This window comes from Adiantum capillus-veneris, chromosome 26, assembly GCF_014529385.1.
Source record: "Adiantum capillus-veneris isolate H3 chromosome 26, ASM1452938v2, whole genome shotgun sequence".
NCBI classification, from domain to species: Eukaryota; Viridiplantae; Streptophyta; class Polypodiopsida; order Polypodiales; family Pteridaceae; genus Adiantum; species Adiantum capillus-veneris.
The window spans coordinates 125,732,931-125,746,660 of record NC_140956.1 but is presented as its reverse complement, the minus strand read 5'-3'; the positions used below and the strand labels follow the sequence as shown (position 1 = coordinate 125,746,660).

The 13,730-nt window shown below is 42.3% G+C and overlaps 1 pseudogene; it reads left to right on the top strand.

Annotated features, from left to right (window-relative positions):
• Positions 1 to 1,041: 1,041 nt before the first annotated feature.
• LOC147424161 (uncharacterized) lies at positions 1,042 to 3,137 on the top strand (annotated as a pseudogene).
• Positions 3,138 to 13,730: the final 10,593 nt, after the last annotated feature.

Here is a 13,730-nt window from a genome sequence, read left to right as displayed (position 1 = left end):
TTGTTGGCTTTGCATCCGATGAAGCAAGCTCCATGCACTACAAGAAGAATCGCATCATTAGCGTATTATAGGTTTTGTGGCACATAGTAGTACAGGATGCTTCCATTGAATCCTTTGAGAAAGAATGTAAGTTCCATGTGTTTATGGGGACTCCTCGATGCCTTTAACAAATGAGTATTCCTCGTACACAAATGCAAATGCCGCAAAAGAGTTTCTGAAAGCAATGTATGAAGTTTCATGGAAAACTCTGTGGGAGGACATATGCAAGTGTCCTTTTTTCTCAATCATGATAGATGAGAGTACAGACCGTCAATATGAGAAACGTCTATATCATGTATCTTACCAATGGTGGATATGGTGTTCCTATGACACGCTTTGTGAAATTGGTACATGTTAGTGATGGAAAAGCCAAAACTATGTATGATGACATTATGCAACTCTTTGTGGATATGAAATTAGATATTAAGAAACTTGTTGGCTTTGCATCCGATGAAGCAAGCTCCATGCACTACAAGAGGTACTTCACATTAGAGACGCTTGCAGTGCGACGTTTAAAAGTGAAAATTCACGACGTCACTATGGGCGCGCTATGAGCGTTGCTAGTTTATTTGTAACATAGCGACGCCCGTAGCGACACTCACAGTGATAAAAAATAAACCAAGAGCCCCCGAAAACTCAGATCTCAGATCTCTGCGCTCAAACAAGCAAAGAGATAACCCGCGCTCTCCCTCTCTCTCTCTTTCTTCTCCACAAATATACACACACACACACACACACACACACACACACACACACACACTAAAGGTTGAGTATGAATGTGTACTACTATGAATAACTAGTAGTCTAGAGCGGACTACCAGAGTTGAGTATGGATGTGTACTACTGTGAATAACTAGTAGTCTAGAGCGGCCTAGCAGTCAAGATCGGCCTAGCAGGAGTGGCGTTTCACATTGAGTGTGTGGAAAGTTTGGGAATTGAGGCAAAAAAACATAAATGATTGAAGATATAAAGTTCACCCTTAGGATAGTCATTACTCGCGCCAATAATGTCTAAGGTTGTAAGAAATTCTGTCCGATCATGAGTAGCCACAGTCGCCTGCGTTTTCTCGTAAGCTGGCCGCTTGTCCCGCTTCTCCTCATCGCGGGTCTGCTGGCCATGCTCTGCTTCTCGGAGATTGGCCAAATGATCACTTTGTCCGTCCTCTGCAGCAAGAATGACTATGTCCGAACTAGAGAGGGCCCGCGATGACATGCAAATAGATTCTGGCACGAGCCCAACACCTTCCCGGCCTGTACAATGGACGCTTGCTTCAACTTCTCTCGCTGCGCAGCCATGAAGGACTTCCGCATGTATGTATACGGCCCCCCTTATCAGCCCATCTCCTACTTCAAGGCCCTGATCAACCAGCCACCATCGCCATGGCTCACCACAGATGCTAGCCAAGCCTGTGTCTTCCTGGTGATGGAGCCTGAGAGCTTCTCCTTTTTTCCCTTCCGCCGCCATCCTCGCAGTCTTCCGCACTGGAATGGCGGCCTCAATCACGTCATCGTGAGCCTTGCCGACAAGTGGGCAGAGACGGCGCCGCCTGCTAACACGCTGGGCAACGCGTCGGCGATGGCGTCGTGCTTGCAGCAGACAGAATATAGGACAGGGTTCGACATTGCCATTCCTCTGCCGGGAAAGCGTCATGTGCGGCACCTGCAAAAGTTGAAACCATGGGAGATGAAGTACTTTCTCACCTTCAAAGGGACAAGGTATTTAGGCAACAAGGAGGGCAACTTCCGCGGTGACCCGGCCTTCCGCGGGATGCACAACGTCGAGGACATCATAGTTGCAGTCACCTGCAAGCATGAAACCAATAATAAAATCCGAAGGGCGGATCCTGAAGAGGGCAAGGGATGCGATGAAGACGAACAGACATTCGCTCATTATGATTTCCAGGATCTGATGAATGCAACATTCGGGTTTGCACCAGCGGGGCGATCGCCGGCGTCGTACCGCATGATAGAGATCCTCAGTGCAGGGGCAATCCCTGTGCTGATTGCTGACAACTATGTGAAGCCAGTTGAGAGCATGATAGAGTGGCATCGATGCCTCTCCAGTTTCCCACCTCAGAGATGCACCGCATCGTTCCGGCGCTGCACGCGATGTCACGGGTGGAGATGGAGCGCAGGCAGCGCTACTGCATCTCTGTGTATGAAGCTTTCTTGAAAGATGATGCCACTCTGGTGAAGTCGGTGGTTCAATCTCTGCAACTAAGGTTCTATGGCGTGCTCCCACAGTTCAGTGTTGAGCTCAATGATTGGGGCAGTACCAGCAAAGAGGACGACGACGTTCATCGCTAGCAAGCGGGTGCAAACACGTCCACGTTTGATCATGGATAGAATGAGGACAAACTTTTGTCCAAGTAAGGATTTCCTTCTCTTTTCCTACTTCTCTCACTTAGAACTTGGGATTTTTGTGGATATTGCAAAATGATCCCTTACTAAAATCACTAGGCTCCCGTCGCCCTGCAACACTTAAGGAATCCGGCCCGTGGTTTTTTTATGGTGTAGGGAAAGGTGGCTTATAACATAATTCCTCTTTAACTATGTATTTTTTTTGCAAGGCTTATTGCATAATTACTCTTTAATCAGGAATTATTGCAAGATTCATAGTATAGCTCCTCCCTATATAACTTGGTATAAGGCAAATTATCAACATAATAACGTTCTAGTATCTAAAAAGGTCATGAAAAGTCAACATGAAATAGTGATTTCCTTTTTGTGTCATCTTCATAAATCATTGCAGGGTGAAGGCATAAGTGGGTGGAAAAAAATGCTATATCCCGGACACAACTATTTATAAAGTGTTTGACCAAAATGTAAAGATCTATGGCATGTTATAGATATATAGATCTCCAAAAGGAGAGTCTAGATCTTTATGGGATTCACAATTTAGAATTGATTCCTAAAAATTTTACAAGCTAGCCTTCGCTTTGAGAAAATAGCTATTGAAAAATAGCTTGCCACCTTTAAATACTATGAAAATCTCCAAGTTTTTACCGCGCTGTTTTGTCGCGTTTTATAGAGAGAAGGTGTAAATGTAATGAGAGAAACAAGAGAGAGGAGGGCGGGGTTTTTTTTGTGTTTAAAGTATTACCAGGACTTTATCCGCTGTTATTACCGTGCTCATTATCGTCGTTATATGCCCTGCCCAAATTTAGCGACTAAACTTTCAAATTCTGGATTAACTCCCCCCTCCCCTCCCCAAGTCAAATTTGGTGTTTCCCTCCTCTCAATACAAATTAAAAAATATTGTATATAATTTTCAAATATAAAAAAGAAGAGAAAGAAAGAGAGAGAGAGAGAGAGAGAGAGAGAGAGAGAGAGAGAGAGAGAAAGCGGGGAGAAGGAGGCGGGGGATATAAGGCCTGGTTTAGACGCTACAACGGAAATGCTTCCCACAGGGGCGTCTAAGGTGGATGGCAAAAGCCTATTTGCTGCAATAGGTATCATCTTCCTCCGGGCCCGCCATTTTTTTTTTCGGTATCCCCCCCTCAGAAGAGCTGTTGGCCTCTCTCCACCTCTCTCTGTTTTTCTCTCTTCTTCCTCCAACACCGTTCAGACGAGGCGGCGGGTAGATCTGCAGAAAGCCTTTCTTCCTCCAGCTTCGTCTGAACCCAGCCTAAGATTACCCTTGGTTACAACTAAAATAATCATTGTCAATTGATTATCGTAATTGAGCATATTCTCAAATCTAAAGAGAGGAAGAGGAGAGAGAGAGAGAGGTGAATGGATTACACGACCAAAAAACTTCATAACTGCAAAATGTTTATGAATCATCTTCCAAAAGATCTCTATATGAAGCATCATCCAATTCTAAGCCCATGGCTCTTAAATCAATAAAGAGAGAAACGAAATTGTCGTTTGTGGATGCATTGCCAGCTTCATCATCTTCGAGTTCATCATCCTCCATCTCATCATCTTCATCATCATGACAATCATCCTCGCTAAGAATTGCTTCCGCAGGACTTGATTCATCGACCTCCCTCTCCTCTGTTTCCACCTCATCCAAAGTCGGAGGTGGAAGAGGGTCGAAGATAGTCTCCACTTCATTAGTGGAAAAAATGATTCTCCCCCGAGGTGTTACGGGAATTATGAACCAAAGTTTTGGTTGGTGGATTGTTGGGATATAGATGATGTATAGAATAGAAGCTCAAAGTAAGTAACATTGGTATAAATAACGCTACAACAAGTAAATAAGAATAAAAAAGGTACATATCACTCACCTGCTCAGAATTGCGTGGTAAAACTAAATTGTCATACCTCCCTGTGTGATGCACACTAGAGTCCACCATGTAGAGGCCATTATCATGTCGTCTAGACACACTTGCAAACCACTTGCACTCGAAGATGAAGTTATGGAAGGTTCTAGAATTAATGGAAGAGAGTGTTGGCTAAAATTGCTTCTTGGCACTATGATGAATGGCCTTTTACATGTCAGGCGCAGAATCGTTCAGAGTATTCTCATGCCTTATTTGCTGTTTTACTTGCCCTTAATCAAGTGGTCTGATAAAATGCTTCAGAAATGCATCTCGGTCTTGGCTAAGTTTTTGTGGAACTCCTCTCGATCTTCTAATTCTTTGGTTGCTTGGAGCAAAATTGTTGTACCATACTCTCAGGGAGGCTTAAACATCTTGAATCTACAGGTCCATGCTCAGGCCACGAGGGCCTCCCTTATCAAGTATATGCTGGCTTCTGATACCAACTGGGATTTATGATTGTGGAAGCTGGTTGACAAATTAGTTGTTCACTTCCATGGAATTTGGAATATATCAACGTGGGATAAAGTTTTCTCAGCTGCTCCTCTTTAAACAGGATATGACGTGTCAAGTATGCTAATATCTTCTTGGAAGATATTATGCTCTACTTTGGTGTGGCAAGGTAGGGCTAGGTATATAGGGAACTCATTGGGGGAGGAGAGCTTGTTCTGGAGCTTTGCTCTTAAAACCCCACCAGCCAGGTTGTTGGGTAAGGTTGCACTATCGATGCACAGAAAAGGTCTCAATCAAATTCAGCATATGGTTGATTCTAACCTTGACTTAAAACTCTTTTTGGTTGCCAAATGACAATATAGACTAGGGTTTGACTTCAGAATACCTTGCCATCAGCTTTGTGCTCAGATTCACGGCTTGCCTCTTAGAGATGCTCTCAATCTGGAAGAACAACATCGGGATTGGAACATTCCTAATCAGGCAATTAATTGGTGGACCGCTATCACCTCTGTCTTTTATGCTTTGTTGTTACCAAAACCAAATATTTTTGTGAGATGTAATTCACAATGGTCCCTTCATCAGGATGCATATTGGTGGCAAAAAACTCTTGCAGATGTATGGTTGATTCCTAACCAGTTTAAATTCAGGCTTTTTTTGTGGAGAGCTCTCACAAGTGTATTGGCCACTGCCATGAATCTAAAGAAAAAGGGTATTACCTCTAACAAATGCATCAGATGCTCTTGTCCTGAAACCACTAGATGCTTGGGGGATCTCCATATCTAGGTATCAGATGACCTTTTTCAAGCTCCAAATCCCAGAAGATTGAGCACTTGAGTTTGCACTACAGTCCTTCAAAGTATGGTTCTTATGGTTTGTATGGAATATGAGAAATCAATGTACATTTGATCGGGGCCAGAGTGTCAATCATACAGTTCCCATGTTTGTCATTAGAGATAGGATGATGGAAGATTCTCTCTCTTTAACAGATCAAGCCTTTAGAGACAAAGTGGTATGGATCATACAAAAGCTGTTAGTGTGATAACAGATTGTAAATTATTGTAATATAAAGAGCAAGTTTTTCCACAAAAAAAAGGGGGGAGAGAGAGAGAGAGAGAGAGAGAGAGAGAGAGAGAGAGGGAGAGAGAGTGAGAGAGAAAGAGGGATAGATAGAGAGAGAGAGAGAGAGAGAGAGAGAGAGAGAGAGAGAGAGAGAGAGGGAGTGATATCAAAATAAGGAAAGAGGGAAAAAGAGAGAGAGAGAGAGAGAGAGAGGGAGAGAGGGAAAGAGATAGGGATAGGGATAAAGGGAGTCCATGTTAGGGAAAGAGGGAGAGAGATAGGGAGATAGAAATAGGGAAGGAAAGAGAGAGAGAGAGAGAGAGAGAGAGAGAGAGAGAGAGAGAGAGAGAGAGAGAGAGAGAGAGAGAGAGAGAGAGAGAGAGAGAGAGGAAAAGAGGGAGATATGAGAGAGAGAGAGAGAGGTAGATAGAGAGGGAGAGAAAGAGAGGGAAAGAGGGAAAGAGAGAGAGTAGATAGAGGGAGAGAAAGAGAGAGATAGAGGGAAATAGGGATAGGGAAAGGGAGAGAGAAAGAGGGAGATATAGAGAAATAGGGATAGGGGGGGGGGGGGGGGGGAGAGAGAGAGAGAGAGAGAGAGAGAGAGAGAGAGAGAGAGAGAGAGAGAGAGATAGGGATAGGGTAGAGGGAGAGAGTGATAGGGAAAGAGGGCTAGATAGAAAGAGGGGGACAAAGAGAGATGTAGATAGAGAGGGAGAGAAAGAGAGGGAAAGAGAGAGAGTAGATAAAGGGAGAGAAAGAGAGAGATAGAGGGAAATAGGGATAGGGAAAAAGAGAGTAGGTAGAGAGGGAGAGAAAGAGAGGGAGAGAGGGAAAGAGAGAGAGTAGATAGAGGGAAATAGGGACAAGGACAGAGAGAGACAAAGAGAGGGAGAAAGAAAGAGAGAGAGAGATAGAGGGAGAGATAGAGTGAGAGACGGAAAGAGAGAGATAGAGGGAAAGAGGGAGAGAAAGAGAGAGAGAAAGAGGGAGAGAAAGAAAGAGAGAGAGAGATATAGGGCGAGAGGGAAAGAGGGAGAGATAGAGTGAGAGAGGGAAAGAGGGAGAGAAAGAGAGAGAAAGGGAGGTAGAGAAAGAAAGAGAGAGAGATAGAGTGAGAGAGGGAAAGAGGGAGAGACAGAGTGAGAGAGGGAAAGAGGGAGAGAAAGAGAGAGATAGAGGGAAATAGGGATACGGAAAGAGAGAGAGTAGATAGAGAGGGAGAGAAAGAAAGATAGATAGAGAAAGAGAGGGAGAGAGGGAAAGAGGGAGAGAAAGAGAGAGATAGAGGGAAAGAGGTAGAGAAAGAGAGAGAGAAAGAGAGGGAGAAAGAGAGGTAGAGAAAGAAAGAGAGAGAGAGAAAGAGAGGGAAAGAGGGAGAGAAAGCGAAGGGAAACCCATCCCCAAGCTTGGAGGGTGTAGGTAGAAGACAATGGGTTCCACTTGTAAAACATGTTGATTTATGTTTTGGAATAATGGGATGGAGCGGCTGCCTCAGTTTGTGAGGCCATTCTAGGACATGGTGGATGTCCCTGGGGTCGCTCGTGTGGACGTACGCGAAGCCCGAAAAAGTGGTGCCCAAGTCCAAAGCCACCATGACCTTAGTCGAGACCTCCATGCCTCGACAAAAGATGTGGTCCATGTTTGGCTTCTCATATCTGAGAGTGCTTGCTTTACATGGAGACGCAGACATGACTCTGGGATGGAGAGAGAGAGACTCAGTGAAAGAAGTAGAATTACTTATTGCATTACATTATAATTATAATGTTACGATCAATTGATCGCTTAGATGTTGAATTTAGGTGCAGCCAACACAAAACGATGGCTGTATTTACAACCTTAACATATTAATGTGTGTACATATATATCTGTTTATGCATGTATGTAGGCACTAAGTATGGGAGCATAGCATCCGAAGGTTAGATGCTTCCGCTTGGGTATAGTCCTTTTATAATCGTGGCGTTGCAGTCATTGATCCACTGATGCATGGATTCCCGCAATGACCTTTGGTTTTACCACGGTTGACACTGCGATGATATCTAAAGAGGTGCATTTGACCTTTGGCACTACTAGCCTCTACTTAGGTCTACTAGTATATGTATGTATCTACGTGTTTGTGTGCTAATATATATATCCTCTGGGAGAGAATTGTAATGTTACAATCAATTGATCACTTAAACGTTGAATTTAGGTGCAGCCAATACAAAACAATGGCTACATTTACAACCTTAACATATATATGTGTGAACATATATATATATATATTTATGCATGTATGTAGGCATTACGTACGGGAGCATAGCATCCGAAGGTTAGATGCTTCCTCTTGGATATAGTCCTTTTTTAATCATGGCGTTGCGGTCATCGATCCACTCATGCATGGATTACCACAACGTACCTTTGGTTTTACCACGGTTGAGACTGCGATGATCTCTAAAGAGGTGTAGTTGACCTTTGGCACTACTAGCCTCTACTTAGGTCTACTAGTATGCATATGTATCTACGTGTTTGTGTGGTATTATACTTGTGTACGTATATTTAGTTGAATGAGTAGGGTGGAAAGCTTAATCTTATATTTCTCTTTGTAATGTAGATGTCAGAAGACAGTACAACTGGTGAGGAGTAGCCAACTGACAATTCTTTTGGTTGGTTCACATCTCAGGTGGGCTCCCACCCGGGGTGGACATCGCCTCTAGTGGCCCCAAGCCTTGAGTCGATGGAAACAAGCAAAGAAATAACTAATGTTTCTACGTAGTTAACCATAAAACTTGAGTGTCAGAGGTTTTTTTTTTGTTATTTGTAGGCATGCACATCCTACATCTACCCTTCTCAGATTCCTCCACCGGTCGTAGATCCTGACTTACAGCGGGCTATCTCTTTACCAAAGCAGTACCTCCGTTCCATGGAGGATTTGTTTGGCCGCTACACTCTACAGCAGCTTGCGACCTACGATATTTCTCCGTAGACTACACCATGGGGGAGTTAGGGAGGGACTTCTTACCTACAGAGCCTTGCACCGATGGCACCTCCCTCTACTCTCCCTTCCTATAGTCCTACTCCTATTCCATCGCAGGGTCCTACGTCCCTTGCATCGCAGGGTTCTACTCCCCTTGCATCGCAGGGTCCTACTCCCATGGCATCACAGGATCCTACGCCACTCTATTCCACTCTGGCTTTGCCAGAACATCGTTGACAGACTTCCTCTAGCAGCGCGCATCGACGCTTGTCTCAAGGCAGCGAGCGCCATGAGAGACGAAGCGATGGTGGATCTTGTGGTTTCGCATGTTTTGGTTGTGGCGGGGGAACAAAGTCCCCACTTCTAGAGCTGCCTCCCCTGACGGAGAGGACGAGGATACTGACGCACCCGTGCCAGACACGCATGGGCGCTACTACAGGGTTAAATATGGTGGGGAGGTTTATTTTGCCACAGCACAGGGCAGGGCATTTCGATGCCATCTACAAATTCTTATGGATTCAACATATAAGAATTATTTTATAAAGTTTAGAGACCAACTGCCCAATCATGCACGGTACATTGAGGACGCTCTGTTAGCTAGATTTCCAAACACCCCCGATCAATGTTCTTCACAACAATGGTTGGAGGGATACATATAGACATTTCTAAAAAACAAGCAGTCTAGTGTGCGGCGTGCGGCTGCCAACCAGGTCAGAGATCCGGACAGGAGTTACCACGGTGGCAACATGGAAGACGCGGAGTGGGAGTGGGCAATTTAAGAGAAGAGCGATCAAGCTTCGACGGGCTCCTCATATAGACAACAACGCGAGGCCCGCGCAAGACAAACTCTCACGTACTATGGCTCAGGAGGCAAGGGAGCTTGGAAGGATAAATATGTAAGATTATTTGAATTATAACGTCGATCTTTGATTATAAAGATTGTAGTTGATAATTTGATATTGTTATTGCTAACTTAGAAAAATGTCACTCTCTCTCGACCAACTAGAGAGGTGATCAAGTATCGAGAGCAACATACAGAATTTGATACTTGGCGATGGTTGTTTGAAAACAACCACATCTCTCGCAAGCAATTCAACGCGACGGTTGGACCACTACAAGCGGTAAGTTTAAACAAGTAATTTTGTATCACTTGTTTTGAGCTATGGATAATTGTTTAATTTAATTTGGGTTTATGTAGAGTCAAAGTGATCCAACATACATGGATCTGGACGATTACGAGGATTAGATTAAAAAATGTTTTGTCAAAACTTTCGTAAAGTCTTAATGTGGCACAATGTATATACAACTATTTACTTTTTATTGTACCTTTTTTGAATATTTGATCTTCTACAAGTTTTAATTGTCAAGGTAAAGTAAATTCAATTTCACTTATTTGGTATATTTTATACTCTTCCAAAAAACAATTGATGTTTTATTGTTTTATGCAGGTCAAAAATAAAGGTGCTCATTTGGGTGGCCCAAATGAGCACCTTTATTTTTTGAATTCGCGTTTAACGGTAATATACGCGGTAATAACAGCGGCAAAGGTCGCGGTAATAGCAACGGGTATATTTCCGCAACTATTACCGCGCTTATTGCAGATAAAACACTATCGCGTTCATAGTGCGGTTATTGCCGCCCCCAAAAATTTTTCTCTCTCCTTTTTCCTTTGTTTTTCCGCGGCAATGTTAGCGGTTATAGACAACTCCTCTTATAGTGAAAAGTGTACAACACATTCATGCTTCCACTCTGCAAATTTCATGAAGAATAATGTTAGTTTTAAATCTTCTAAAAGTATTTTCCATCTTGATTTGGCCACTTAAATCCAGGGAAAACAAAAAGAGAATAAGTGTGCTGATGAACCAACCCGATCAAAGCTTGGGACCAAAAGGAAAAAAGTCCATAGAAGAGCAAGAGTAATTGATATTCAGTTATCTCAGTCATAGGTACAAGTCAAAGAAGGATGAATATATCCTTAGAATCCTTGATCAAAGGTACATGACTAAGGAGATTACCTAGAGCAATTATAGAGTCTAAAAATAGAAAATAATTGTGCTAAATTCAATTCATTAGAATAATTCTTTAGACTCCAAGTATGAAGTCTAGAAAGCCTTAGAGTAAAATTCTAGCTTGTCATCATAAGTTTCCTAGATTTAGCAAGTCTAAAATTCAATAGGTTTTGGGAGTAGCTTAGCAATACCACCAAAGCATTTTGCTAAGGTTTTTCACAAGAGATGGTGTTTTAAAGTCCAAAGGGTGAGTTTTACTTTTTACCAAGTCCATCCTAATTTAGCAAGTCCTAAATTAGTAGGTAGGTTGCAACTCGAATTAGCTTCATAAGTCTCCAAGGTTTGTGCAAAGGTCTTACACCCAAGCTAATTATTAAAAGAATAAGTTTATGGTTTTTAATAAATGAAAGGAAACAGATAAAGACTAAGATTAGATCAACCCTTCCTCATTTAGTAAGTTGACTCTAGTCCTTCTTTACTCAGCACCTTGGTTAGGCCACATCTCCAAAGTAGCACATACTTACTTTGTGTGAACTCAACAAGTGTGTGAAGTGTGTATGGAGCGTGTACTTGCCACGACAAGTCCTAGAGAAGGGAGAGAGAGAGAGAGAGAGAGAGAGAGAGAGAGAGAATATCTTTTTCATCCATGGCAAGGGAAAACAAATGTGTGATCAAGCTTGAGTTGCATTGTGGAGTATTCATATAACTCATTGATGAAGTGGCATTCCAATTGAAGACTAGTTGAACACTTTCATAAGCATAAAAGAGAGGGCTTGTTGGAATTTTTTCTCTCTTGCTCCTCTCACACACTCTCTCATGTGTCCAAGTTGGCAAAGCAAGATCTCTCTCTCTCTCTCTCTCTCTCTCTCTCTCTCTCTCTCTCTCTCTCACACACACACACACACACACACACACACACACACACACACACACACACACACACACACACACACATGGGAGCTCAAGAGGAGACCATCATGCTCAAACCACTTGGCTATGCATGCAAATCCAAGCAAGTGAATGCTTCTTCTTGTTCAGCTCTACTATTGTATTATTCTAAGCTATGCTAAGATCTTTCCCATGAGCAAGTGTATAGGGAATATCAATTCTCTTGCTTAAAAAATACTTCTTTCATCTTCATCTACCTCTTACCTTGCAATTATTTCTCCCCACTAGGGTATCCAGAGATTGGAAGGAAGGGTTATTCCATGGAATCTGGAAGAGAACCATTTGCTTGGTTCAAAGTAAGATGTACAAGAGCACATGTTATGTTGCAATCAAAGCTCTCCTTGATAGATAAATATAATACTAAGAACTTTTGAAGGGGGACTAGTTGTCAATCTTTATTGGGTATTCCCTTTGAATCATGTGCAATATGGTTTTAGTTCATTTTATATGTGATTGTGTAAAGAAATTAGCCTGACACAACCTATCGTCTCTTCTTTATAATTAAATTCTATTGAATCTAAAAGTAAGTATTAGATTCTTTGACATTGGTATCAAAGCTGAGGTTTCTCTTTTCTTGCCTAAGAAGAGAGGTCCTTGAGTAATCTATAAAAGTTTGGAGTTGTTCATTGTAATAGGGTAAGTGAGATTGGGATTTATTATTTTGGTTGGCATGCTTGCTTACAGGGTACGGTGGACACTCTCAGGAACGATGGTCTTAATACTGGAGACTTTCATGACTTGCCTACGGTTGAACCATTATTGAGCTATTAGCTGCTTGATAGGAATTGGTGCTAGACTAGCATTGCTAAACCCACTCCACTACTCTTTGCAATTAATAATATTCTAAATCACGGGTGTAATTACTTAAGTGCTAATTTTCAAGAGATAAGAGGAGTAGTACCAAACTTTTGGAAGTGCGAAGGAAAGAGCTAGTATACACATACAAGGAAATTCAATCATGGCCGACATAATCAAGAAAATGTAATTAATATTGACAACTTAGATTTGGCTCATGGTATAGCATTTGATGATGGTTGCAGAGTTGACAACTATCTTCTTGACAATTTGCAACAAGAAGCAATGGGAAATCCTATTTTGCAAGAGAAGGTTTAAAGCCAACTTCAAGCCCTTCATGACAAAGTCCCCTCAAGTTCCTAAGAAGAGAGAAATCCTACGAGATCTCCTAGTGAGACCTTCAAAAGAGGAATATCCTTCAGGAATAAAGAGGAGATATGAGAAGGACCTTCAAGGTAAACTGCTCAAGAAGAAGAAGTGTGTTGTGACCTTTCAAGGTAGAGGTATGAAAGTGACACCCCTCCAACCTTTGAAAGGAGTGTTGTCCCAAGAAAATCAAGGGTATTATAGTAGACATCTAGTGCTCCCAAAAATAAGAGTAAGTCTTCAAATGCTCCCTCTCATGCAAATCCAAAGCAGGGAGATAGAAATTCTAGCAAGAGGAAACGAAGAAAGAGGTCACCATCATCATCTTCTTCCTCCTCCTGATCACTATCTTTTGATACGGAGGACAACACCTTTCTATCCAAGAGACATAAGTGAAGGGAGGAATAGAGGAGCTATGTAGTATGAAAGAGGTCATGTAAGCTGAAGAAATTCAAAGAGGGAGAGAAGAACATCAGCTTCCCTACTTATTGTTTGGTGGATACAACGGAATGTCACTTAAAAGCTGGATACACACCAAACTTTGTTGTAGTCAATCATTTTTCCAAAAGAAGCTATATAATTTTGTTGTTGATGATTCTCAAATTGTAATATAGTCTATCATTTCCTCTTAGTCGCTCTGAGCCTACAAACCATGTAAGTGGCCAAATGGCCGTGGGAAAGGGTCCCAAGTTTTTAAGTCAAAACCCTTAGTTTTGTAACACACATTATCATTATTTTGGGAATTATTGGACGTTGACTGAGAGCTTCATTGTTGCTGCAAATTGTAGTCAATCTTTCTCCTTGTTTGGTAACCAAAATTCGATTCCGAATAGCATATTGTGTT